The sequence below is a fragment of the Pongo abelii genome, chromosome 11, assembly GCF_028885655.2.
Source record: "Pongo abelii isolate AG06213 chromosome 11, NHGRI_mPonAbe1-v2.0_pri, whole genome shotgun sequence".
Lineage (NCBI taxonomy): Eukaryota > Metazoa > Chordata > Mammalia > Primates > Hominidae > Pongo > Pongo abelii.
Genome location: NC_071996.2, coordinates 54,607,452 through 54,634,860, shown reverse-complemented (window position 1 = coordinate 54,634,860; position 27,409 = coordinate 54,607,452). Strand labels below are relative to the sequence as shown.

Below are 27,409 nucleotides of genomic sequence, written 5' to 3'. Positions count from 1 at the left end.
CTATACAAAACTTAACTAAAAATGGATCAAACACCTAAACATTAATGTTAAAATTATAAAATGTAAGAGCTAAAATCTTCTCTTTTTTTGAGACGGAGTTTTGCTCTTGTTGCCCAGGCTGGAGTGCAATGGCACGATCTCCGCTTATCACAACCTCCGCCTCCTGGGTTCCAGCAATTCTCCTGCCTCAGCCTCCCAAGTAGCTGGGATTACAGGCATGCGCCACCACACCCAGCTAATTTTGTATTTTTAGTAGAGATGGCATTTCACCATGTTGGTCAGGCTGGTCTTGAACTCCCGACCTCAGGTGATCCGCCCACCTCGGCCTCCCAAAGTGCTGGGATTATAGGCATGAGCCACCAGGCCTGGCCTAAGAGCTAAAATCTTCTAATCTTAGAGGAGAAGGTAGGAGTAAATCTTCATGACCTTGGATTCTGCAACATTTTCTTAGATACGACACTAAAGGCATGAGCAAGAAAAATAACAAAAATAAATTGAGCTTCGTCAAAATTAAATACATTGGTGTGTCAAAGGATACTGTCAAGAAAGTGAGCCAAGGGCAGTGATTCATACCTGTAATCCTAGCACTTTTGAAGACCATGGCAGGAGGATCGTTTGAGCCCAGGAGTTCAAGACCAGCCCAGGCAGCATAGTGAGATCCCAGCTCTAAAAAAAAAAAAAAAAAAAAAAAATTAGTTGGGCTTGGTGGTGTGTGCCTGTAGTCCCAGCTGCTTGGGAGGCTAAGATGGGAGGATCACTTGAGCCCAGGAGGTCAAGGCTGCAGTCAGCTGTGATTGTGCCACTGAACTCCAGCCTGGGTGACAGTAAGACCCTGTCTCAAAAAAAAGTGCAAAGACAACTCATGGAATGGGAGAAAACACTAGCAATTCATACATTGGACAAGGGCTTGTATCTAGAATATATAAAGTACTCCTACAATTAAATAATAAAAAGATAAGTAATCCAATTTTAAAATGGACAAAGGATCTTAAGACAATTCTCCAAAGAGGATATACAAACGACCAATAAACATTTGAAAAAATGCTCGACATCATTAGTTGGCAAAACCACAATGACATACCACTTCATACTCACTAGAACGTTTACAATCAAAACGACAGATAAATACAAGTTTTGGTGAGGATGTAGGGAAATCAGAACCCTCATACACTGCTGGTGAGAATGTGATTGTTCTGTTACTTTGAAAAACAGCCTGGCTCAAAAGCTACAATGGAGCAGTTCCACTCCTAGGTATACAATGAATGGAAATAAAAACATATGTCCACACAAAAACTTGTACCTGAATGTTTATAGCAGCGATTTTCATAATGACCAAAAGGTAGAAACAACCCAAATGTCCAACAATTAATGAATGAATAAACAAAACATGATGTATCCACACAATGAAATATTATTTGGCCATAAAAAAGAATACTGATACATATGACAACATAGATGAACCTTGAAAATATTATGCTGGCTGGGCACAGTGGCTCAGGCCTGTAATTCCAACACTCTGGGAAGCCCAAGGGGGATGATTGAGGCCTAGAGTTTGAGACCAGCCTGGGCAACATAGCAAGACCCCTCTTCAAAAAAAAAAATTAAAAATTAGCCAGGCATGGTGGCATGAGCCTGTAGTCCCAGCTATTCAGGAGGCTGAGGCAGGAGCATCACTTGCACCTGGGAGGTTGAGGCTGCAGTAAGTATGATTGTGCCACTGCACTCTAGCCTGGGCAACAGAGCAAGACCTTGTCTTAAAAAAAAAAAGAGAGAGAGAGAGAAAGAAAGAAAACATTATGTCAAGTGAAAGAAGCCAGTCACAAAAGACCACATATTATATGATTCCATTTATATGAAATATCCAGAATAGGCAAATCTATAGAGATAGAAAATAGATTAGTGGTTATCTATTGGGGGAGCAAGGTGTGGGAAGATTGAGGGGTGAAAGCTAAAGGGTACAGGGTCTTCTTAGGGTGATAAAAATGTTCAAAAATTGAATGTGGTGATAGTTGCATATATCTGTGATATATCCAGCTGTATGCTGAGGTTTAAAAACCATTTAATTATATACTTTAAGTAGGTAGATTGTATGTGATTATATCTTAATAAAGGTTTACCAAAAACATTTAAATGTTAAAAAGTGAGCCCTTTTCGTGCAAATATATCACTGTCAGATCAATAACATTAGTGCAGAAAGTGATCATGGCAAATGTAATCTTGAAAGTCTAAATAAAGCAAAATCTGGGGAGAAGGTGAAGGAGTCTGAACTTACTTGGGATTACACTTAAGGAAAGGGGAATACATGTAATTTCAGTTAAAAAAGAAAAGCTTTAACTTACTTTATTGCCTTAATACTTAGTGACAGAAAATGAGTTGGTGATTTTGCTACTTACTTACAAGTTAGTTTAGCTGAATGTATCATGAGAATGTGAATCCAGAAAATAAGATATTCCCAGAAGTTTGGAAACATATTATGTGTCTCTGATAACTAGGGTCAGAATCAGCTTGTGGTAGGTATGCACATTGAGAGATATTCCCCTGTTAATGCATTCGGACTTTGTTCCCAGCTAGCTATGAAGCTAGCATGAAATAATGAAACTTATGTTTTCAATATTATGACTTGCTGTGGATAGGTCAAATTGTAAGCTTTGTATTTTTTGTTTTGAATGCAATATAAAAATGGATGTGAACCCTTTTTTGAAAATGACAGATGGTTTAACTTTGATTCGTCGGTGTATATTATGAAATAAATATGGAACCCCAGGATTACTTTTGATGATATATGATCCTGGTCTGATTCTTAATATCCAGCTGTGTGCTGTAGGTTTGATATTTTAAAATAAAATTGCAAAATGAAAACCAACTCACTTACCATTTGCAGAAAACTGGTATATATGCAAGAAAGCAACTTGCTTTGAGAGCCAGAACAAAAGACCAGGGTGTACAGGGACTTAGAGTCTATAATCAGGATACCTTGCTCTATCAGGAATAATCTTTTCTGAGCAACCTGACCTAAGGTTCTGTTTCAAAGTCTTAATGTATCATCATGTGCACATGCCACTACAATTATGATGTAACATCAGGAAGAGGTTTCTCCATAGAAGAGAATTTGGCTAATGAAGACTAGGGTTTGTTCTCATTGAGAAAACTGGTGTGCTACATGACCAAACACAAAATATTATCCAAAAGTTTGCAAAACAATAACGCCTGGAGATTCCAGCATCCTCCCCCAAGAAGAAGTCACATCCTGGCAACCTACCTCTGTTTTCCCAAATGAAATTAACACTTAAATGTCTTTTAACTTATTTCATCTGTAATATTTTCATAGGGATTATTAGGAGAGACAATACAATGCACCACCTGACCATAGGACTCGACAGTAGGGCTAAGCAAATGGTGAAGCTTGTGCTCTGCTGTGCTTCCCACACTTGCTTCTTGATTCTCTTTCCCTCATTTTACTATCCACACCTCCTTTACCTTGATTCCATTTCAGACTCCACGCTGCCATACTTTCTGTTTGGGAAGAGAATTGCTTAATAAACGAATTCAAATTAAGATGCCAGTGACCTGAAGTTGTCCCTCTATGAAACTTTGTTTTATTTATTTATTTATTTATTATTCATTTATTTATTTTGAGATGGAGTCTCCCTCTGTCACCCAGGCTGGAGTACAGTGGCGCGATCTTGGCTCACTGCAACCTCTGCTTCCTGGGTTCAAGTGATTCTCCTGCCTCAGCCTCCCCGGTAGCTGGGATTACAGGCATCCGCCACATGCCCAGCTAGTTTTTTTGTATTCTTATTAGAAATGGGTTTCACCATGTTGGCCAGGCTGGTCTCAAACACCTGACCTCAAGTTATCTGCCCTCCTTGGCTTCCGAAAGTGCTGGGATTCACATGGTCTGGTTAGTCTCCCAAAACTCTAGTTGAACTTTGATTTCCAATGTGGTTAGTCTCCCAGTATATTAGAAAAAATTACAACTAAACAATAAACCTAACTTTATTAGGTGCTCATTGTTAATATAGCTGTAAGTGCTTAAATAAGAAAATACCATCAACATAGAAATAAGTGTGGTGCAAAGATATGGCTGAAAAGTAGAAAGAAAACAGGCCGGGCACCCTGGCTCATGCCCTGTAATTCCAGCACTTTGGGAAGCCAAGGCAGGCGGATCACCTGAGGTCAGGAGTTCGAGACTAGACCAGCCAACATGGTAAAACCCCGTCTCTACTAAAAATACAAAAATTAGCCAGGCATGGTGGCACATGCCTGTAATCCCAGCTACCCAGGAGGCTGAGGAAGGAGAGTCACTTGAAGCCGGGAGATGGAGGCTTCAGTGAGTCGAGATGGTGTCACTGCACTCCAGCCTGGGCAACAGAGCCAGACTCTGTGTGGAGAAAAAAAAAAAAAAAGTAGAAAGAAAAGTCATCATGGTGCATTGGCCACACTTTTTCCATTTAGCAATCAAGAACAGCTATAAACAGGGAAGGCAGCAAGAATCATTCTATGAAGTGAATTTCTTCCCACCTATATATGAGGAAGGGAATCGAAGATAATGTTGAATTTTTAACGAAAATCAAAGCAGTTGCATCACAAGGAATGAATCTGGGGAGGAAATATATTTGGTTAGTGATTTTGTTTTTTGATCTGATTTGTAAAATGGTTTCATAATGCTTTTATTTTAAATGTCCATGATGATATCCAAAAGATTAAACACTTTTCATAGGTTTATGGGCCATTTCTGTTTCAGTTTGGTGAAATTTCTGGTCATTTCTTTTGACCATCTTTCTATTGGAGTGTTTGTATTTTTCTTATTAAAACACAGGAATTCAGCCAGGCATGGTGCCTCACACCTGTAATCCCAGCACTTTGGAACGCCAAGGAGGGCAGGTCTCTGAGGTCAGGAGTTCAAGACCAGCCTGACCAACATGGTGAAACCCCCTCTCTACTAAAAATACAAAAAATAGCCTGTAATTCCAGCTACTTGGGAGGCTGAGGCAGGAGAATCGCTTGAAGCGGGAGGCAGAGGCTGCACTGAGCCGAGATTGTGCCACTGCACTACAGCCTGGGAGACAGAACAAAACTCTGTCTCAAAAATAAAAATTAAAAATAAATAAACAAATTTTAAAAATCACAAAAATTCTCCATACATTTTGGACTAATCCTTTATTGGTTATACGTGCTGCAATTATCTTCTCCCCGTTTATGGTTTGTCTTTTCACTGTCTTCATGGTGTCCTTTGAGGAATAAAAGCTCTAAACTTAAATGTTGATTCACCATTTTCCCCTTATTTTTTACACTTCTCTGTTTCAAGAAATCTTTCCCCATTATGATGTTATAAAGATAACCAATTTTGCCTTCTGAAAACTCAATTGTATTGTTATTCCATTAGGTCTCTAATCTGTCTTTCTTGTGTGTATGGTGTGAAGGGGTGCAATTTCTTTTTTTTTTCCGTATGTTTATCCATTTGTGGCAAGACCACTCTTTCCTTGTTCATTTGCAAGATAATCTCATTCATGTATCAAATATCCATATTTGCAAGGGTCTATTTCTGGGCTCTCAATTCTGCCCCTTAGTCTTTTTTTCCTGTCACTGTACAAACACCACATAATTTTTTTTTTTTTTTGAGACCAAGTCTCACTTTGTTGCCCAAGTTGGAGTGCAGTGGCATGATCTCGGCTCACTGCATGCAACCTCCGCCTCCTAAGTTCAAGTGATTCTCTTGTCTCAGCCTCCTGAGTAGCTGGGATTACAGGTGCCCACCAGCACCCCTGGCTAATTTTTGTATTTTAACTAAAGACAGGGTTTCATCATGTTGGCCAGGCTGGTCTAGAACTCCTGATCTCAGGTGATCTGCCTGCCTCAGACTCCCAAAATGCTGGGATTACAGGCATGAGCCACCACGCCCAGCCAACACCACACCATTTTAATTGCTACAACTTTATGAAAAATTTTATAACTGGTAGATTAAGTATGCTCCTCCTTATTTATTTTCTTTAAGAGGGTGTTGGTTATTACTGGCCTTTGCTCTTCCACATAAAGTTTAGGATTAGTTTGTTCAAATTTAACAAAGTAAATACTCTGGGATATTGATTGGAATTATATAAAACCTATAGAGCAATTTGGGGAGAAATGGCATCTTTACAATATTGAGTCTTTCAACCACGAACATGGCATCTCTCCATTAATTTAGTTGTTTTTTTGTTTGTTTGTTTTGTTGTTGTTGTTTTTTTGTTTTTTGTTTTTTGTTTTTTTTACCAGGCTCATGGCTTCAAGGTCTTTTAAAAATACATCTTTAAATTAAATTGTATTATTTTATTTCATTTTTACTTGTGTATTGATTTATTTATTTATTTTTAAGAGATGGGGTCTTGCTCTATAGCACTTTGGGAGGCTGAGGTAGGAGGATCTCTTTGAGCCTAGGAGTTCAAGACCAGCCTGGCCAACATGGTGGGGTCCTTTCTCTAAAAAACATTTTTTAAAATTAGCTAGGCATGGTGGTGTGTGCCTGTAGTCCCAGCTACATGGGAGGACAAAGTGGGAAGATCATTTGAGGCTGCAGTGTGCTGTGTTCTCACCACTGCATTCAGGCTGGGTGACAGGGTGAGACCCTGTCTTAAAAAAAAAAAAAAAAAGATTTTATAACACTCTTCTTATATTTATTCCTAAGTATTTAATATCTTTAATGCTGTTATAAATATTATTTTAAATTTTTTTTATTTTTGAAGCATTTGTTGATGGTTTACAAAAATGCAATGTATACATTTTTTTTTCAACTAACACTTTGCTCATGGAAACAATGTATAAATATTGATGTGGCTAGCAACCTTGCTTAATTTTTAAAGTAATTCCAATCAGTAATCCATAGATTACTTTGGGTTTTTTATGTGGACAATCATATCACCTGCAAAATAGTGGGCTTTCTGTTTCTTCCTTTTAATCTCGATTCCTTTTCTTTCTGCCTTTCTGCTTTGCCTAGGATGGCCAGTACATTGTTGAATAGCAATAATTACTGTGGCTAACTTTATCACTTTCCTGATCTAGAAAGTGTACTTTCATTGTTTCACAAATAACATTTGATGTCTTATTTTATATATAACCCTTGTCAAATTTAGAAAGTTCTCTTCTCTTCCTAGTTTTCTAAGAGTTTTATCATAAATAAATGTTATTAGCAAATACATTTTCTGCATTTATGAAGATAATCATATATCTTCATTAAGTTGTTAAGAATATAAATTAAATATTATATTTCGTTAAACCCAATTTTGTAAGGAGACATCCTCTGTCTCTCTTTTTTTCTTTTTTAACCAAGTTCCCAAGAGCTAAAAAAGGATACATCCTCTTTTTTAGCTGGATTCAATCTGCAAATAGTTTGTTTAGGGTTTTTGCATTTCAATTCATGAATGATATTGCCTTATAAATTTCCCTTTTTTAAACTGTCCTCTTACATTCTTCTTTCCTTTTTTCTTTTTTCTTTCTTTCTTTCTTTTTTTTTTTTTTTTGAGACAGAGTCTTGAGATAGAGCAAGACTCTATCGCCCAGGCTGGAGTGCAATGCAATAGCAAGATCTCAGCTCACTGCACCCTCCACCTCCTGGGCTCAAGCGATTCTCCTGCCTCAGCCTCCCAAGTAGCTGGGATTACAGGTGTCCACCACCATGCCTGGCTAAATTTTGTACTTTTAGTAGAGATGTTGGCCAGGCTGGTTTTGAACTCCTGACCTCAGGTGATCTGCCTACCTTGGCCTTCCAAAGTGCTGGGATCGTAAAGGTTGCTTTACGAGGTGTGAGCCACCACGCCCTGCCTTTCTGAGATTTCTATCTCACTCTCTGGAAGTCCTTGATACCCCGGGTTCTGTCCCCTGATTGCTCATGCCAGAAGATGGTTGACTTTCTGTCAGTCTTAGCTGCTTTGTCTGCAGTCCAGGCTTGAAGCCACACCGCAAGAAAACAGGAAATTCACCCCATGCTGGTCACATCTTCCAAGTTTTAATTTCCTTCCAAAATGTGCTGCCTTTTGTTCACTCTTCAGATCTCTCAGGTAGTTAGTTGGTTTTTATGTTTTTATCTGAGGGAATTTCAGTCTGTTAGGAGCTTATGCCACTATGCTAAAAGAGGAACTTTTCCATATCTTCAGTTTCAAAGTCATATTTAAGAAGCAATGTTAGCTGAACAGATGCTTACAATTTATTGACAGTTGACATAAATAAAGTATGCCCTGGCATACCATTACACATTTATTGGTGAGACAGTGAAAGAGCTTTCTCCCATTATTATAGCCATGCCGTAGCCGCACTAACCTACTTGCAGTCATTTTAGGGTTGTTCCTAAAGGCAAGAAGGGTTGTGAATAAGCTGGGGATGATTCCGTCATAAGCCTTTTGGATGTCCCTTATAGCATAGTCCCCTGTAAATCGCTGATTGTCAGCATGAAGAACTAGCCCCTTTGAGACTGTTCAGAACCTCTTGCTTTTTCACGGTCACCAATCACTAATGGATTTACAATGTTGTGGCAACAATTTCCCAGAGCAGACATCACTTTAATAGTGCTTTCTAGATAGCAGAGGTCATTTACCTCAGAGACACTTCAAAAGTGTTCATTACTGTATTTAAAAAAAAAAAAAAAAGGATGGAAGGCGAATTGCCTGAAGGCTGTACAAATCACTGTGGTTAATGTATGGTGGGATAACCAAGGTCCCTAGGAATCCTAATAGCATGTTAGAAGGTGACTAATGATAGATCGTATAGGACGTTGGACATATAGTTAAATGCCGACTTGTCGTAAACATTATGTTTTTCATTGTTCCCAAGTTTACTAACAAAGTAATCCCAATAAAATTTGGCAAGTTTGAAAATGTTCTAAGATCCTTACGTTGGCCTGTAATTCTGGTAATAATAGTTATAGGTAGGAGATAGCGAGAGAAGGCTATGCCCTTTAGATCTCAAATCTTCTTGTTGTGTTGTTTGAAATAGGTATCTCATGTTATGTTTAAGTATATTTTATAACAATGTGTTATATGTAAAGTTTTGGTGCCACAAAAGAAATAGCACTCGAATATAAAATTTTCTTTTTAATTCTCAGCAAGGCAAGGTACTTCTATAGAAGGGTGTGCCCTTACAGATGGAGCAATGGTGAACACACACTTGGACAAGGGAGGGGAAGGGGTTCTTATCCCTGACGCACGTGGCCCCTGCTTCTGTGTCGCTCCCCTATTGGCTAGGGTTAGACTGCACAGGGTAAACTAATTCTGATTGGCTAATTTAAAGAGAATGACAGGGTGAGTGCTTTGGCGGGATTCAAGGCAGAGCAGGTAGCAGGTAATCAGAATGAGTTAGGGGGAGCAGGTGATCGGAATGAATTAGGGTGGAGCAGGTGATCGGAATGAGTTAGGGTGGAGCAGGTGATAGAAAAAAGGTTGCTTTACGAGGAAGTTAAGTTTAAAAGTAGAAGGCAAAGAATTGAACATACTGACATATTAACTCTTTGAAAATAAATTTAGAACTCATATCTAACAACTGTTTCTCAAAATGTGGCCCAATTATTTTAACGCATTAAAATCTCCTGTGGTGTTGCTAAAAATGCACATTCCTAACCTTACCTCAGCCCTGCAATATCAAGACCCCAAATAGGAGGGGTAGAAGGGATGGGACCTTTCTACTTGAGTTTTGTCACGTTCTTCTAGGTGAGTTTCACTCACATGAAGGAAAATAATTATATTAGATTCTCAGAAAGATTTCTTCAGTATCGAGATCATACAAGAAACAAATGTCAAGCCATGAAAAAGACACAGCCAATCTCAGAAGGCTGTACATACTGCATGATTCCAATTATATGATATTCTGGAAAAGGCTAAACTGTAGAGGCAGCAAAAAGATCAGTGGTTGTTGGCTGGGTGCGGTGGTTCATGCCTGTAATCCCAGCACTTTGGGAGGCTGAGGCAGGCAGATCACGAGGTCAGGAGATCGAGACCATCCTGGCTAACACGGTGAAACTCCGTCTCTACTAAAAATACAAAAAATTAGCTAGGCATGGTGGCAGGCGCCTGTAGTCCCCGCTACTTGGGAGGCTGAGGCGGGAGAATGGCATGAACTCGGGAGGCGGAGCTTGCAGTGAGCTGAGACCACGCCACTGTACTCCAGCCTGGGTGACAGAGTGAGACTCCGTCTCAAAAAAAAAAAAAAAAAAAAAGATCAGTGGTTGTCAGGGGTTGGTGGAGGAAGGGATGAATAGGTGGAATACGGAAGATTTTTACAGCCATGAAAACATTTTATATGATACTACACAGAGTACACTATATGGTGGATCCATGCCATTATACATTTGTCCAAACCCACAGAGTGTGCAACACCAAGAGGGCACCGTAATGTCAACTATGGACTTTGGATGATAATGATGTGTTCATGTAAGTTCATCAATTGTAAAAAATATATCACTGTGGTGGGAGATTTTGATAGTTAGGAGTTTGTGTGTGTGATGGCAGGAGGTATATGGGAAATCTCTGACCTTCTGTTCAATTTTGCCATGAACCTAAAACTAGTCTAAAAAATGTCTTTTTAAAAAATCATGGTAAAATGATTTAGTTAAGTTCTGAAGGTTTTTTTCTTTTTATTTAATACATTTACTATATGCCTCCAAAGTTCAGAACATTATGCTAGGTGCTGAGGAAATAAAAAGATGACTAATATGGAGGTTTCTGTACTCAAAGTGATTCTGTTCTGCTAAGGGAAGAGTAGAGTGCCCAGAATGGCTTGATTAAGAAAAAAAATAAAGTACTCAAGGTTCTAACTGCAGTTATGACTTGGAATGAATTTAAAACCCCCACCTCATATCTAATGAGTTTCTCAAGAGATCTAGATTCCAAAAATATTAATGAGTGACCACATTATAGATCCATCTCAGAGACAGCTATAAAAACTGAGACCAAAAAAAGGAATTCCGAAAGATATTTTAAAGCAGAATTTTCAGTGTCTTTGTTGGGTTCCTAGAAGCGGAGCTTAGACAGGAATTCATGTGCAATTGATTTACTGAGACAGTGCTTTCCTGAGACACTGTAAGGGAGTGAGGGAAGGGGAAGAAGCGAGTCAAAGGTGTGGTTTCAGGAGATGTCTAGGCTCAGCTTCAGCCTGCTTAGTAGGTACAGGGAGCGCCAGAGCATAGAGCAAGTAGAGCACTTCACACAGAGGTTTTCCTGCCTGGAGGCAAGAGGGCTGGGCTAGTATACACTCGCACGGTGACTCATTGGCCATGGGCCACCACCAGCCGCCTTCCAGTCTTTCTAATCATATCCTGTCAGCCAAGGGCAACGCCCCTCACCCCCTCAAAGGGTGCAGCTGTGAGTCAGGAGCAGCCAGTACTCACAGTGGCTGGGGTTGGGTGCACTGCCCAGTAAGGGGATCAGGGAGGACACTGAAGGCATCTGTCACATAAAGAAATGAACTGTCACATACAGTTCAATGAAAAGGTTCTTCATTGCCTTTCCAGTTTTAACTGTTCTTATTCCTTTTTATCAGCTGTTTTCACAATTTTAGTCTCAGGAATTATCTTCATTTCTAAGAATTGTTGAGGCCCCCAAAGAGCTTTCTTTTATGTTGATTTCATCTGTTGATATTTACCATAATTGAAATTAAAACTGAGAAACACTGAAAAGATTGACTCATTTAAAAATCAGCGGTGTCTGAAATGATTCATCTTCTATGCTGGACACTCTTCTGTCCAGGCTCTGCAGTCAGGCTGTGTGGCTTCAAATCTTAGTTTCATCCCTTACTTGCTATCTTCCATCAGCATCTTTGTGCTTTAGTATCTTCATCTTTAAAATGCACTTTGTAAAAGTTAATTATTAGATTGTTGAGAAGATAATGAGATAATACACACCAAGTGCCTGACCCATAGTAAGCACTTCACAAATGTTAGCAAATACTAGCTAATATTTTCATTCCCTCACTATACCCTTCATTAAGACCTCAATTACCTTGTGTCTACAGAGTTCCATCAGTTTCCTGCCTGGCTTCTCCAGTTTCTCACCATGTCTCCCTCCATCAAAACATAGTAAACAGTCTCATACACATACTTTTTCAAATGATTCCACACACACACACACACATATATATATACACTAGAGTTTTTGTCCTAAAAAGTTTTTTCATCATATTATCTCTCTGCTCAAAGTCATTATTTCCATGATTTAAAACAAAAATCCCTATTTTAGCTTGCAATTCAAGTGGTTTCACAGCTTGGCTCTTCCTAGTCTTTCCAGTTGTGACTGTTGTTATTCCTTTGTATCAACTGTTCTCATAATTTTGCTCTCAGAACTTCTCTTTGTTTGTAAGAATTATTGAGGCCCCCAAAGGGCTTTCTTTTATGTTGATTATATCTGTTGATATTTACCATATTTGAAATTAAAACTGAGAAATATTGAAAAGATTGATTCATTTAAAAATAAACATATTACATATTATCATGAACACCATAGGTTTTATTAAAAAATAAAGATGTTTTCTAAATTAAATAAATTTCATGAAAAGAGCATCACTTTCACATTTGCAAATCTCTTTAATATCTGGCTTAATAAAATATAACTGCATTCTCATATCTGCTTCTGCATTCAATATGTTACAAATATGTTGTTTTGATTCAAGGATATGAAGAAAATCTGGCCTCTCACAGATAAGTAGTTGGAAGAGGGAGAGAAGTAGTTTAAATCTTTATGGTTAGCCATAGATATTTTTCTACGGTACAACACTAATATTCAAAAAATGGTGGTTTCTCAAAGGTTAGCTGCAATGAGGAATCTGTAACCGTATCAATGGTCTTTCCATGCTCTGTTATATTAAAATCCATTTGGCTATTTTGCATTCTGTGAGGATACTTGTGCATGATTTTGATCTTATAGACTCCCTGACGGGTCTCAGGCATCCCAGGGTTCCTCAGACTGCATTTCAAGAACCACTGCTCTATACAAACTCTCTGTACTTATCATTCTAAAATGTACCTGGGATTTTGTTTTTATTTAGGTATGGTGAGGTCAACAGGTTAGGCAGGAAACAATTGTCGCTGAAAAAGATAATTTGTTATTCACAGCTCTCAAGAGAAGGGGGCACTCCATTCCATGCAGAGCCACACGGGGAAGCCACCAGGGTCAGTTAGGCAGCAGAAGATGCAAGGAGGAGGCATGGGCAAAAGCCTTTATTGTGGTTTTCATGTGAAGGAATGCGCAAGGCAGGATAAGGAGCTGGGCAGGCTTAGGATTGGATAGCTTGAATAATTTTGGCGGGCTCTGGACTATAGGGGTGGTCTCTAGTTGTCCAGTACCTGGCCCTAGGGTGGCTGAGGTCAGGAGGACACTGCAGGAGTCTGACGGAAGGAGGAGCTGGGGGTGTGGTTGGTTTGTATATCAAAGGCATTCTCAAAGTCAAGTTGTTTGCTATCTCTAGGAATTCGCTATCCCTGAGAGGGGCAGTCCCTCCCTGAATCCACAAAACCCCAATATGTCAAAGCCTCACAAAATATAGAAAATGAAAGACATGATTAATACACCTTTCAGGTTGGTTTAATTACTGTCCCATAATATACCAGATATATTTTTTTTCACTTTTTTAAAAATTATACTTTAAGTTCTGGGATACATGTGCAGAATGTGCAGGTTGGATACATAGGTATACACATCCCATGGCGGTTTGCTGCACCCATCAACCGTCATCTACATTAGGTATTTCTCCTAATGCTATCCCTTCCCTAGACCCCCATCTCACAACATGCCCCAGTGTGTGATATTCCCCTCCGTGTCCGTGCGTTCTCATTGTTCAACTCCCACTTATGAGTGAGAACATGCAGTGTTTGGTTTTCTGTTCCTGTGTTAGTTTACTGAAAATGATGGTCTCCAGCTTCATCCATGTCCCTGCAAAGGACATGAACTCGTCCTTTTTCATGGCTGCATAGTATTTCATGGTGTATGTGTGCTACATTTTCTTTATCCAGTCTATGATTGATGGGCATTTGGATTGGTTCCAAGTCTTTGCTATTGTTAACAGTGCTGCAATAAACATACGTGTGCATGTGTCTTTATAGAATGATTTATAATCCTTTGGGTATATACCCAGTAATGGGATTGCTGGGTCAAATGGTATTTGTGGTTCTAGATCCTTGAGGAATTGCCACACTGTCTTCCACAATGGTTGAACTAATTTACACTCCCACCAACAGTGTAAAAGTGTTCCTATTTCTCCACATCCTCTCCAGCATCTGTTGTTTCCTGACTTTTTAATGATGGACATTCTAACTGGCATGAGATGGTGTCTCATTGTGGTTTTGTTTGCATTTCTCTAATGAGCAGTGATGATGAGCTTTTTTATGATTCATATGTTTGTTGGTCGCATAAATGTCTTCTTTTGAGAAGTGTCTGTTCATATCCTTTGCCCACTTTTCGATGGGGTTGTTTGTTTTTTTCTTGTAAATTTGTTTAAGTTCTTTGTAGATTCTGGATATTAGCCCTTTGTCAGATGAATAGATTGCAAAAATGTTTCCCATTCAGTAGGTTGCCTGTTTACTCTGATGACAGTTTCTTTTGCTGTGCAAAAGCTCCTTAGTTTAATTAGATCCCATTTGTCAATTTTGGTTTTTGTTGCTATTGCTTTTGGTGTTTCAATCATGAAATCTTTGCCCATGTCTACGTCCTGAATGGTATTGTCTAGGTTTTCTTCTAGCGTTTTTATGTTTTTAGGTCTTACGTTTAAGTCCTTAATCCATCTTCAGTTAAGTTTTGTATAAAGTGTAAGGAAGGGGTCCAGTTTCAGTTTTCTGAATATGGCTAGCCCATTTTCCCAACACCATTTATTAAATAGGGAATACTTTCCCCATTGCTTGTTTTTGTAAGGTTTGTCTAAGATCAGATGGTTGTAGATGTGTGGCATTATTTCTGAGGACTCTGTTCTGTTCCATTGGTTTATATATCTGTTTTGGTACCAGTACCATGCTGTTTTGGTTTCTGTAGCCTTGTAGTATAGTTTGAAGTCAGGTAGCATGATGCCTCCAGCTTTGGTCTTTTTGCTTAGGATTGTCTTGGCTATATGGGTTCTTTTTTGGTTCCATATGAAATTTAGTTTTTTCTAATTCTGTGAAGAAAGTCAGTGGTAGCTTGATGAGGATAGCACTGAATCTATAAATTACTTTGGGCAGTACGGCCATTTTCACAATATTGATTCTTCTTATCCATGAGCATGGAATGTTTTTCCATTTGTTTGTGTCCTCTCTTACTTCCTTGAGCAGTGGTTTGTAGTTCTCCTTGAAAAGATCCTTCATATCCCTTGTAAGTTATATTCCTAGGTATTTTATTCTCTTTTTAGCAATTGTGAGTCAGAGTTCACTCATGATTTGGCTCTGTTTGTCGATTATTGGTGTATAGGAATGCTTGTGATTTTTGCACATCAATTTTGTATCCTGAGACTTTGCTGAAGTTGCTTATCAGCTTAAGGAGTTTTTGGGCTGAGACGATGGGGTTTTCTAAATATACAATCATGTCATCTGCAAACAGAGACAATTTGACTTCCTCTCTTCCTATTTGAATACCCTTTATTTCTTTCTCTCACCCCAATGCCCTGGCCAGAACTTCCAATACTATGTTGAATAGGAGGGTGAGAGAGGGCATCCTTGTCTTGTGCCGGTTTTCAAAGGGAATGCTTCTAGCTTTTACGTATTCAGTATGATATTGGCTGTGGGTTTGTCATAAATAGCTCTTATTATTTTGAGATACGTTCCATCAATACCTAGTTTATTGAGAGTTTTTAGCATGAAGGGCTGTTGAACTTTGTCAAAGGCCTTTTCTGCATCTGTTGAGATCATCATGTGGTTTTTGTCATTGGCTCTGTTTATGTGATGGATTATGCTTATGGATTTGCATATGTTGAACCAACCTTGCATCCCAGAGATGAAGTTGACTTGATCGTGGTGGATAAGCTTTTTGATGTGCTGCTGGATTTGGTTTACCAGTATTTTATTGAGGATTTTTGCATCAATGTTCATCAGGGATATTGGCCTGAAATTTTCCTTTTTTGTTGTGTCTGCCAGTTTTTGGTATCAGGATGATGCTGGCCTCATAAAATGAATTAGGGAGGAGTCACTCTTTTTCTATTATTTGGAACAGTTTCAGAAGGAATAGTACCAGCTCCTCTTTGTACCTCTGGTAGAATTTGGCTGTGAATCCGTCTGGTCCTGGGCTTTTTTTGGCTGGTAGGCTATTAATTACTGCCTCAATTTCAGAACTTGTTATTGATCTATTCATGGATTCAACTTCTTCCTGGTTTAGTCTTGGAGGGTGTATGTGTCCAGAAATTTATCCATTTCTTCTAGATTTTCTAGTTTATTTGGATAGAGGTGTTTATAGTATTCTCTGATGGTTGTTTGTATTTCTGTGGGATTAGTAGTGATATCCCCTTTATCATTTTTTATTGTGTCTATTTGATTCTTCTCTCTTCTCTTCTTTATTAGTCTGGCTAGTGGTCTATCTATTTTGCTAATCTTTTCAAAAACCCAGCTCCTGGATTCATTGATTTTTTGAAGGTTTTTTTTTTTTTTTGTCTTTATCTCTTTAAGTTCTGCTCTGATCTTAGTTATTTCTTGTCTTCTGCTAGCTTTTGAATTTGTTTGCTCTTGCTTCTCTAGTTCTTTTAATTGTGATGTTAGGGTGTCAATTTAGATCTTTTCCACTTTCTCTTGTGGGCATGTAGTGCCATAAATTTCCCTCTAAACACTGCTTTAGCTGTGTCCTCGAGATTCTGGTATGTTGTGTCTTTGTTCTCACTGGTTTCAAAGAACTTATTTCTGCCTTAATTTCTTTAGTTACCCAGTAGACATTCAGGAGCAGGTTGTTCAGTTTCCATGTAGTTGTGAGGTTTTGAGTGAGTTTCTTAATCCTGAGTTCTAATTTGATTGCACTGTGGTCTGAGAGACTGTTATGATTTCAGTTCTTCTGCATTTGCTGAGGAGTGTTTTCCTTCCAATTATGTGGTCAATTTTAGAATAAGTGCAGTGTGGTGCTGAGAATGTATATTCTGTTGATTTGGGGTGGAGAGTTCTGTAGATGTCTATTAGGTCCGCTTGGTCCAGTGCTGAGTTCAATTTCTGAATATCTTTGTTAATTTTCTGTCTCGTTGGTCTGTCTAATATTGACAGTGGGTGTTAAAGTCTCCCACTATCATTGTGTGGGAGTCTAAGTCTCTTTGTAGGTCTCTAATAACTCACTTTATGAATCTGGGTGCTCCTGTATTGGGTGCATATATATTTAGGATAGTTAGCTCTTCTTGTTGCGTTGATCCCTTTACCATTATGTAATGCCCTTCTTTGTGTTTTTTGATCTTTGTTGGTTTAAGGTCTGTTTTATCAGAGGCTAGGATTGCAACCTCTGCTTTTTCTAACTTTCCATTTGCTTGGTAAATATTCCTCTATCCTTTATTTTGAGCCTATGTGTGTCTTTGCACATGAGATGGGTCTCCTGAATACAGCATACCAGTTGGTCTTGACTCTATCTAGTTTGCCAGTCCATGTATTTTAATTGGGGCATTAAGCCCATTTACATTTAAGGTTAATATTGTTATGTGTGAATTTGATCCTGTCATTATGATGCTAGCTGGTTATTTTGCCCGTTAGTTGATGCAGTTTCTTCATAGTGTCGCTGGTCTTTACAATTTGGTATGTTTTTGTAGTGGCTGGTACCAGTTTTTCCTTTCCATATTTAGTGCTTCCTTCAGAGCTCTTGTAAGGCTGGCCTGGTGGTGACAAAATCTCTCAGCATTTGCTTGTCTGTAAAGGATTTTATTTCTCCTTCACTTATGAAGCTTAGTCTGGCTGGATATGAAATTCTGGGTTGAAAATTCTTTTCTTTAAGAATGTTGAGGCTGGGCGTGGTGGCTCACACCTGTAATCCCAGTACTTTGGGAGGCTGAGGCAGGTGGATCATGAAGTCAGGAGCTCGAGACCAGCCTGGCCAATATGGTGAAACCCCATCTCTACTAAAAATAGAAAAATTAGCCAGGCAGGGTGTTGCATGCCTGTAGTCCCAGCTACTCGGGAGGCTGAGGCAGAAGAATCGCTTGAACCCAGGAAGTGGAGGTTCAGTGAGCTGAGATCACGCCACTGTACTACAGCCTGGGTGACAGGGTGAGGCTCCGCCTCAAAAAAAAAAAAAAAGAAGGTTGAATATTGGCCCCCACTCTCTTCTGGCTTGTAGGGTTTCTGCTAAGAGATCCACTGTTATTTCGACAGGCTTCCCTTTGTGGGTAACCCGACCTTTCTCTCTGGCTGCCCTTAACATTTTTTCCTCCATTTCAGCCTTGGTGAATCTGACGATTGTGTGTCTTGGGGTTGCTCTTCTCGAGGAGTATCTTTGTGGTGTTCTCTGTATTTCCTGAATTTGAATGTTGGCCTGTCTTGCTAGGTTGGGGAAGTTCTCCTGGATAATATCCTGAAGAGTGTTTTCCAACTTGGTTCCATTCTCCCCGTCACCGAGGTTAGGTCTTTCCACATAGTTCCATGTTTCTTGGAGGCTTTGTTCATTCCTTTTCATTCTTTTTTTTCTAATCTTGTCTTCATGTTTTATTTCATTAAGTTGATCTTACACCAGATATATTTCAAATCCCTTCCTTTTATTCACTCTGTTAATCCCCATATTTGTTTTACCTCTTTGAACTCTTCTCATTCATCAAAGACTGAACTCAAAGCTCCTCTCTACTTTGAAGCCTTCCCTGACTAATAATTTGGTATTTAACTAATCATACAAGGTTTTGCAACACCACTTGAATTATTGTTTGGTGTTATTCCCTTTCCATTGGTGTAAACTCTGTCTCTCCAACTATAGTGTCCATTTCTTAAGATCAGCAACCTCATTTTATACTGTTTGATGCTATTCTTATCTTCCAGAGTGTCTGTCTTTACTCTCTGCAGGTGTATAAACCTGCAGCATCCCTCTGGAAAAAGCCTCTAGTTTCTTGCCCTGTCTTGTCTCATACTAGTTTGCCAGCCTGCTCTTTGTCTCCTTGCTCTTGACTTATTGACCAGTCTTCTTTCTGTAGTCTTTCCCTCTGGACTAGACAGATGCCTACTTTTGCTTCTTTGGTGCTGCCCTTGCCTCTACTTCTCAGCAAGAGTCTGCACTTGTTCTTCAGATCACATTTGCTACTGGCTCCTGCACATCTCCTGAGATCTTTCCTCAACTTTCCTTTGAGTTGTGGGAAGGGTAAAACAGACACAAGGCTCTGATTATTGTAGACCTTGTATACATGTCTGTAAAATTATAGCTTCAAAGTCCTTTGAGTCATATTGTTTCCAGTGATTTGAAATCATTTATACTTGATTGTGTTGCTTAAAAAATCAGGCCGGGCACACACCTGTAATCCCAGGACTTTGGGAGGCCAAGGCAGAAGGATCACTTGAGCCTAGGAGTTCCGAAACCAGCCTGGGCAACATAGTGAGAACCTATCTCCACAAAAAAAAAAAAAAAAAAAAAAAAGTTTAAAATTAATTGACCAGCCATGGTGGCACATGCCAGTAGTCCCAGATACACAGGAAGCTGAGGTGGGAGGACTGCTTGAGCCCAGGAGGTTGAGGCTGCAGTGACCTACAATCGTGTCACTGCACTCCAGTCCTGGTGACAGAGCAAGAGCCTGTCTCAAAAAAAAAAAAAAAAAAAGTTAAATGCTCTAAAGAGCCTCTTCTGTGTTCCCCTCTCTGCATGTCTTAAGAACATTAAGATAATTTGTGAAAAATATCTAAACACTTTGTTTTCATTGTCTTGCATGTCATGCAAATCTTTGCATAAAAAAACCTGAAAAGCCATCTCAATGTTGTTTGATTTGGCTAAATGAGTGGTATTGGAGAGATTATTATGAAACAGATATTAACACCTCATGTCATCATAACTAAAAAGTGTCAACTACAGATTATGTTGGAGTACTTTAAAACTATCCTTTTCTTAGCTCTGGCCCAATATCACACAGCCTGATTTGTACTATAGTTAGATTAGATGTAGTCAAAAGGCTTTTTAAAAAAGGCATTTTGGAACTAGCTAAAGCAGAGATATATTTTTCATTTGTCTTGTTTGTTTGTTTTGCTCCGTTTTGTTTTCAAGACACAGTCTTGCTCTGACACCCAGGCTGGAGTGCAGTGGCATGATCTTGGCTCACTACAACCTCCTGGGTTCAAGCAATTCTTATGCTTCAGCCACCCCAGTAGCTGGGACTACAGGCGCATACCATCCCACCTGGCTAATTTTTATATTTTTAGTAGAGATGGGTTTTCACCATGTTGGCTAGGCTGGTCTCGAACTCCTGGCCTCAAATGATCCTCCCATCTTGGCTTCCCAAAGTGCTGGGATTACAGGTGTTAGCCATTGTGCAGGGCCCATTTTTCTTTTTTTTAAGCCTCCAGATCCTTTTATGAATACAAAAATCACAAACATTTTATTTTCTAACTGAAGCCAGAACAGGGAATACATGTGTTGAGTATTTGTGTGGTAAAGTCATTCATTTATTACACTTAGGGTTTCATTTTGCCATTTCTCTAACCAGGGATAGGCCTGTATTCTACTAAGGTGCTAATGAATTTACAAAGCAATGGTTGTTCTCATTTTGAGTAAGTGGAATAAGGAAGATGGAATATGGAATCTTATGACTGAAGGTTAGTCCTAATGTAGTAATTTTGTTGTGTATTAAGATTCACAAACAGGATATCTAGGTGACTACAGCAATGTACTTAATTCCATGTGACATCTGCTTTCAGCATCTAAGGTTTGGCTCTACCACAGACCATGGAGATGCTTTGTTGAAAAACACTGTCCTCTATTTTTTCCTAGCAACTCATTACGTATATATCATCTATACATTGATCTTAATATTCTTTGAAATTAGCTGGATGCAGTGGCTCACACCTGTAATCCCAACACTTTGGGAGGTCAAGACAGGAGGATTGCTGGAGCCCAGGAGTTTCAGACCAGCCTGGACAACATAGTGAGATGTTGTCTCTACCAAAAAATTAAAAAATTGTCTATTTAGTATATATTTAGTATAGAAACCATTTTAAAAGAAGTTTTAGGCCGGGCGCAGTGGCTCGTGCCTGTAATCCCAGCACTTTGGGAGGCTGAGGTGGGCAGATCATGAGGTCAGGAGTTTGAGACCAGCCTGGCTGATATGGTGAAACCCTGTCTCTACTAAAAATACAAAAATTAGCCGGACGTGATGACACGTGCCTGTAATTCCAGCTACTCCAAAGGCTGAAGCAGGAGAATCGCTTGAACTTGGGAGGTGGAGGTTGCAGTGAGCTGAGATAGCGCCACTGCACTCCAGCCTGGGTGACAAAGACTCCATCTCAAAAAAAAAAAGAGGTAAATGTTAGGATAACTAAAATTTACTACTCTACAGCATATATTGCCTTAAAGTGATGTTTTAAATTTCAACTTATGTTGTGCAATTTGGATTATATCTGTCTTCAGTGCACCTCCCAGATGACTGCTTTTCTCTGCACATGTGCAGAAATTAAGTTCTTGTCATAGCAGACATAATAAACATTTGCTGAATGACCAGCACACGTGAAATTAAGTAGAAATAAATACCTACCTTTACATTAAACTATAAAGGAGATAATTTATTATATTATGATAATAAAGATTAAGTGAATATTAATTTTTAAGATAGCACATCCTGGTTTATTGACATTCACTGGCAAAATGAATTATTCAACATATGAATTTTTACTAAACACTGAATGTAGAATATATAACAATTTGGCACATAATTGGCATATTATAATGGCATATTACTGACATGACCTTATAAGGCAATGCTTTTATTTTTGGCCAAATTAGGATCCTGAAATTTGTTTCAATGTTTGCCTCTGTTTTGTACTTCTAGGCCGTTCAGTTGATTCTGGGAGTGAAGCACGGTTGCCACCTACTGTGCAGAGTGTGGTAATGATGATGACAAAGGAAAATGAACGGAGAGTAATAATAGAGTTTTAAATAAATTATGAAGTAAAAATTAAGCGGATCCATCCATACAAGTTACAGTACTCTTGAACTGAATTGCCAGTAAAAATAGTTACTGAATAGAATGAACCAGGTCCGCTAGGAGTCCTGTGAAGCCAGGGCTTTGGAGCTGTGGGAATTTTTTTTTTAATAGATGGGGTCTTACTATGTAGCCCAGGCTAGGCTCAAACTCTTGGGCTCAGTGATCCTCCCCTGTAGCTGAGACTACAAGAATGCACCAACATGCCTGGCTAAGGATCTATGGGCTTTTAAGATAGCCTTCCTTGAAGTTTTTGGTTTACGGATTTTTTTTTTTTTTTTTTTTTTGAGACAGGGTCTCGCTGTATGGCCCATGCTGGAGTGCAGTTGCGTGATCACAGTTCACTGCAGACTTGACCTCCTGCAGGCGATCCTCCCACCTCAGTCTCCAGAATAGCTAGGACTACAGGTATAGGTTACCACGCCTAGCTGAAGGTTTTTGGGTTTTTTTAAATACACACTTGTACACACAATTTCCTGAATTTGTACATTTTTTTCCCTTCAACTTTTTTCACCTAACCAATCAATTTTATTACCATTTCTGCTTATGTTTTACTTTCCCATATTACCTTTTTCATAAGCTGATTTCCAAAATGACTTTTTTCCAGATGGTCTATACATAGCTTCTCTCTCTCTTTTTTTCTTTCTAAAGATTCAAACTCCAATTTGTAACAATTTAGTTTGAGATAACAGTTCTCAATTACAATCAGAAGTATTCCCAACATCAAATTTGTTGGACTAACTACCCTCAACTAGGCACTAAAATATAATTTCCAATGGGTACAAAGCAAAATACCATTACTCTACACTTGGCTTCCACATGGAATTCCCCTTATTCCTATGTATTCTCTTCCATTAACTACTTTTATAAATCATTTTCTCCTCGCCTGAATATGAGTCATTGAGGGCAGTGATTATGTTATTTTCATGCCTCCCCCTCATCAACCTTTGCCTCTACTGCTAGTATTTTGGACATGGTAGCTACCCAATATTTACTAAATAAAGTGTGAAAAGTGTAATGCCTCTGAAAAAAATGATTTTATTCATCATGCAGGAGTGAGAGAGATAAAGTAACACAATGTAGGAAATAAAAAGGTAATAAATGTTATTAGATAACTGATTAGGTGCTCTTTGTTCCTTTCAGCCAACTTCTAGAGAATGGTAGCAGGAATTGGAAGGCAAGAGGAATGGATCAGAGAAGTAAAGGACAGGTAATCACTCAAACATTGGGTTATTCAGTGTGTTTTAGTCAGGTTAGGCTGCTATAACAAAGTACCACAGACTGGGTGTCTTATAAATAACAGCAATTTATTTCTCACAGTTCTGGAGGCTGGAAGTCGCAGATTGCTGTGTCAGCCTGGTCAGATTCTAGAGAGGACACTCTTTTGGTTGCAAACTGCTGACTTCTCATTGTGTCCTAACATGAAGTAAAGAGAGCAAGAGAGGTTTCTGGCCTCTTCTTATAAGGGCACTAATTCTATTCATGAGGAATTCCACTCTCATGACCTAATTACCTCCCCCAAATACCACTTTCAAATACTATCTTATTGGGAATTGGATTTCAACATATGAGTGTTGGGAAGATACAAATCAGTGTTTAAGTATTCTAAGTAATGGGCTAATTGGTCTTGAAAGGGAGGACACAGAATTAAAAGCCACAGAGTTCCTGATACTGTGCTCTTGGGAAGTTCCAACAATCACACAAGATAGGTTAGAAGAATATTAAGTGCTAACCAGTGCAATGTTGACCCATGTTCAATAAAAGTTTCAGAAACGAGAAAAACATGTAGATTGGGATCAACTGAGGAATACTTCTGGAGAAGATGGGCTGTTGAATGGATTCTTAAATTTCCAGATGTGAAAAATGAAAAGAGATAAAAGATGAAGATAGGTGAAAGTAAGCATGCATTTTTGGAAAGTGAAATATCATAAAGCATAATAAGAGATGGAAGACACTCCTATTTTTCCTTGAACTGATTTTCAAGTACGATGTAGAGCACTCAATTACACTAGCTACTAGGCAGCCACATGTGGGTATTTGCATTTAAAATGAAATAAAATTAAAAATTCAGTTCCTCAGTTGCGCTAGTTACATTTCAAGTGATCAACAGTTACATGTGCCTACTGGTATTTGTATTGAGCAATGAAAATATAAAACATATCTGGCCGGGCATGGTGGCTCATGCCTGTAATCCCAGCACTTTGGGAGGCCGAGGTGGGTGGATCCCAAGGCCAAGAGATCGAGACCATCCTGGCCAACCTGGTGAAAGCCCATCTCTACTAAAAATACAAAAAAATTAGCTGGGCATGGTGGCATGGGCCTGTAGTGCCAGCTACTCAGGAGGCTGAGGCAGGAGAAGTGCTTGAATCTGGGAGGAAGAGGTTGCAGTGAGCTGAGATCGCACCACTGCACTCCAGCCTGGCAACAGAGCAAGACTCCTTCTCAAAAAAAAAAAAGAACAAAAAACACATCCATCATCGCAAAAAAGTTCTTTTGTATTATAGTGAGTGCTATTGAGTATTCACTATACAAAAAGCTCTCATAATCCCATTTAATTTTCACAGCAACCTTATAAAGTATATAGTAGCCAGGTGTGGTGGCTCATGCCTGTAATCCCAGCACTTTGGGAGGTTAAGGCGGGCAGATTGCTTGAGCCCAGGAATGCAAGATCAGCTGGACAACATAGTGAGACCCCATCTGTACAAAAAATACAAAAATTAGCCAGGCATGGTGGCATGTGCCTGTAGTCCCAGCTACTTGGAGGTCTGAGGTGGGGGGATCACTTAAGCCCCAGAGGTCAAAGCTGCAGTGAGCTGAGATCACACCACTGCACTCCAGCCTGGGTGACAGAATAAGACTGTCTGAAAATAAATAAATAAAGTATTTTAAAATTTAATATATTTTATTTATATTAAGTGTTTTATATTTTGAGACTCTGTCTCCACATACAAAATAAATAAATAAATAAATAATAAAGTATATAGTTAAAGGGCCAGGCGCGGTGGCTCACACCTGTAATCCCAGTACTTTAGAAGGCCGAGGCAGGTGGATCACCTGAGGTCAGGAGTTCAAGACCAGCCTGGCCAACATGGTGAAACCCTGTCTGTACTAAAAATACAAAAAGTTAGCTGGGCGTGGTGGCAGGTGCCTGTAATCCCAGCTACTCAGGAGGCTAAGGCAGGAGAATTGCTTGAATCCGGGAGGCAGAGGTTGCAGTGAGCTGAGATCACGCCATTGCACTCCAGCCTAGGTGACAAGAGCAAAACTCTGTCAAAAAAAAAAAAAAAAAAGACAGAAAGAAAGAAAAGAAAGAAAACTGAAGTCCCTAAAACTTAAGCGTTTGTTCAAAGTTACATGTCAGCAGCACAGCTGTGATTTGAAATTTTATGTGACTCCAAAAACTGAAGCTTTAAGCTATAGAAAATAAGCCTGTTAGATAGGGAAAAATGAGTCATTTACCAGAGACAGTGACACCCCAGCTTGACCTTTTTATGGCAGGCAAAATCCAGTAGACTCTCAAGGAAGAGAACAAAATTACAAAAGTGGTATTCCAGGATATTAAGTAGACTGTTGTGTGCAGGGGTAGGCCAGCCCACATGATTTCTTTTGACGACTAGAAAAAAAGCCTCCCTCTCTAGGAAGGATGCAGCCTTATGGGTATTTAACTTAGTTAACAGAGCACAAAGTAGACTCCAGCCTCTTCTCACCCCCAAGTTTGGGCACTCTCTTTTAAAAGGAAGAAACTGGAAGGCGTGGAGGAAATGGAAGCCTGTGCTATAATGGAGGCAATGCTGAAAGAAAGAGAAAAAACAGCAAAAACAAAATTTGAAAAAAGAAACCTAAAAAATTAAAAATTTAATTAAAAAATTTTAAAAATGGAAAAATCAGAGCAAAGTCAGAGTTTATTCCAAGGTTTCCAGTATGCTGGTCTAACACACTGTGGCACTTGTAATAGAAAAGTAATAGAAAGGGGTGGGTGTGGTAGTGCACGCCTGCAGTCCTAGCACTTTGGGAGGCCAAGGGGAGCAAATCACTTGAGCCTAGGAGCTCCAGACCAGCCTGGCCAACATGGTGAAACCCTGTCTTTACTAAAAATACAAAAATTAGCTGGGCGTGATGGCATATGCCTGTAGTCCCAGCTACTTGGGAGGCTGAGGCAGGAGGATCACTTGAGCCAGGGAGGCAGAGGTTGCAGTGAGCCAAGATTCTGCCACTGCACTCCAGCCTGGGCAACAGAGCACGACTCCATCTCAAAAAAAACAAAAAACAAAAAAAACCACACACACACAAATTAGCTGGGCATGGTGGTGCATGCCAGTAGTGCCAGCTACTCAGGAGGCTAAGGTAGGAGGAGCTCTTGAACTCGGGAGTTTGAGATTGTGGTGAGCTGAGATTGTGCCACACTGCACTCCAGCCTGGGTGACAGAGTGAGATCCCGTCTTAAAAAAGAGAGATAGAAGAAAGGGAGCTGATTTCTGGGTTCTAATCGGGCATGGAAGCTTAGAAGTCACCACTCCTATCCACACAAGGAAAACAACTGAAGAAAGTAAAAATCAACAACTCTTTTTAGATCCATCAGAGAATGTAAGACACAATAAATCTTTCTGAGTTTCTCTTCAAAGGGTTTAGCCTGTTAACTTCCTTATCCTTTGTTCTCAAACTCAACTTTCTTGTTCTTCCTTGCCCCTGGTTACCGTAAGCAGCCCACCCACTTCCCATCAGCTCTAATCAATAACTCACGTCTGTTCCCTTGTTACCTGTACCAATTGTTCCCCCAAAACTGCATATCCCACACGCTCCACCTCTGTACCTCACATCCCCCTCCCCTTCTATATTTAGGAAAATATATACAAGTAGCCAGTCGGTCAGCTCAGATTGTGCAGTCTGACCCAAGCCCATGGAGGAGTGACACAGAGATAGGGACTGCATTAAGGATAAAAACCCCCTGGTCTCCTTTGTTCTCTGTGCTCCTGTGATCTTGATTGACCCAGGTGGCACCCTTCTGCAGAAGTAAATTGCCTTGCTGAGAGAATTAAACTTTTGCCTGGGTGCTGGTTTTACTTCACGGCATGAAGCGTTTATTTCTGGAGCATTTTATACCCAGTAGAGAGCTAAGATCACAGGGCAAACTACTGCCCTCAAAATTGGAGAGATAGACAGGTAGATACAGAGGATCACAACTTATTGGAGGAAACCCACGAGCAGAAACATCCTTGGGTACCAGTGGCTGGGGTAGGAAAACCTGAACTGCCATTGACAAATTGCTGGAGGCTCAGTGTGGACAAGTCTGAGAGTTAAAAACTCCATGGGGGCCTAGTTATTGGAGGGTCCCCACACTTTTGTGAGTTTTACCTCCAGGAATTCAATCTGGTTC

General features: G+C 39.5%; 1 long non-coding RNA gene across 3 annotated transcripts in view; it reads right to left on the bottom strand.

Annotated features, from left to right (window-relative positions):
• The window catches only part of LOC129057836 (uncharacterized), a 50,434-nt gene that overhangs the window by 14,466 nt on the left and 8,559 nt on the right, over nucleotides 1-27,409 (bottom strand). For all 3 annotated transcript variants that reach the window (XR_008522608.2, XR_008522609.2, XR_008522610.2), the window contains exon 4: nucleotides 574-666. This is a non-coding gene — a long non-coding RNA (uncharacterized LOC129057836). The remainder of the gene's footprint in view (nucleotides 1-573; nucleotides 667-27,409) is intronic.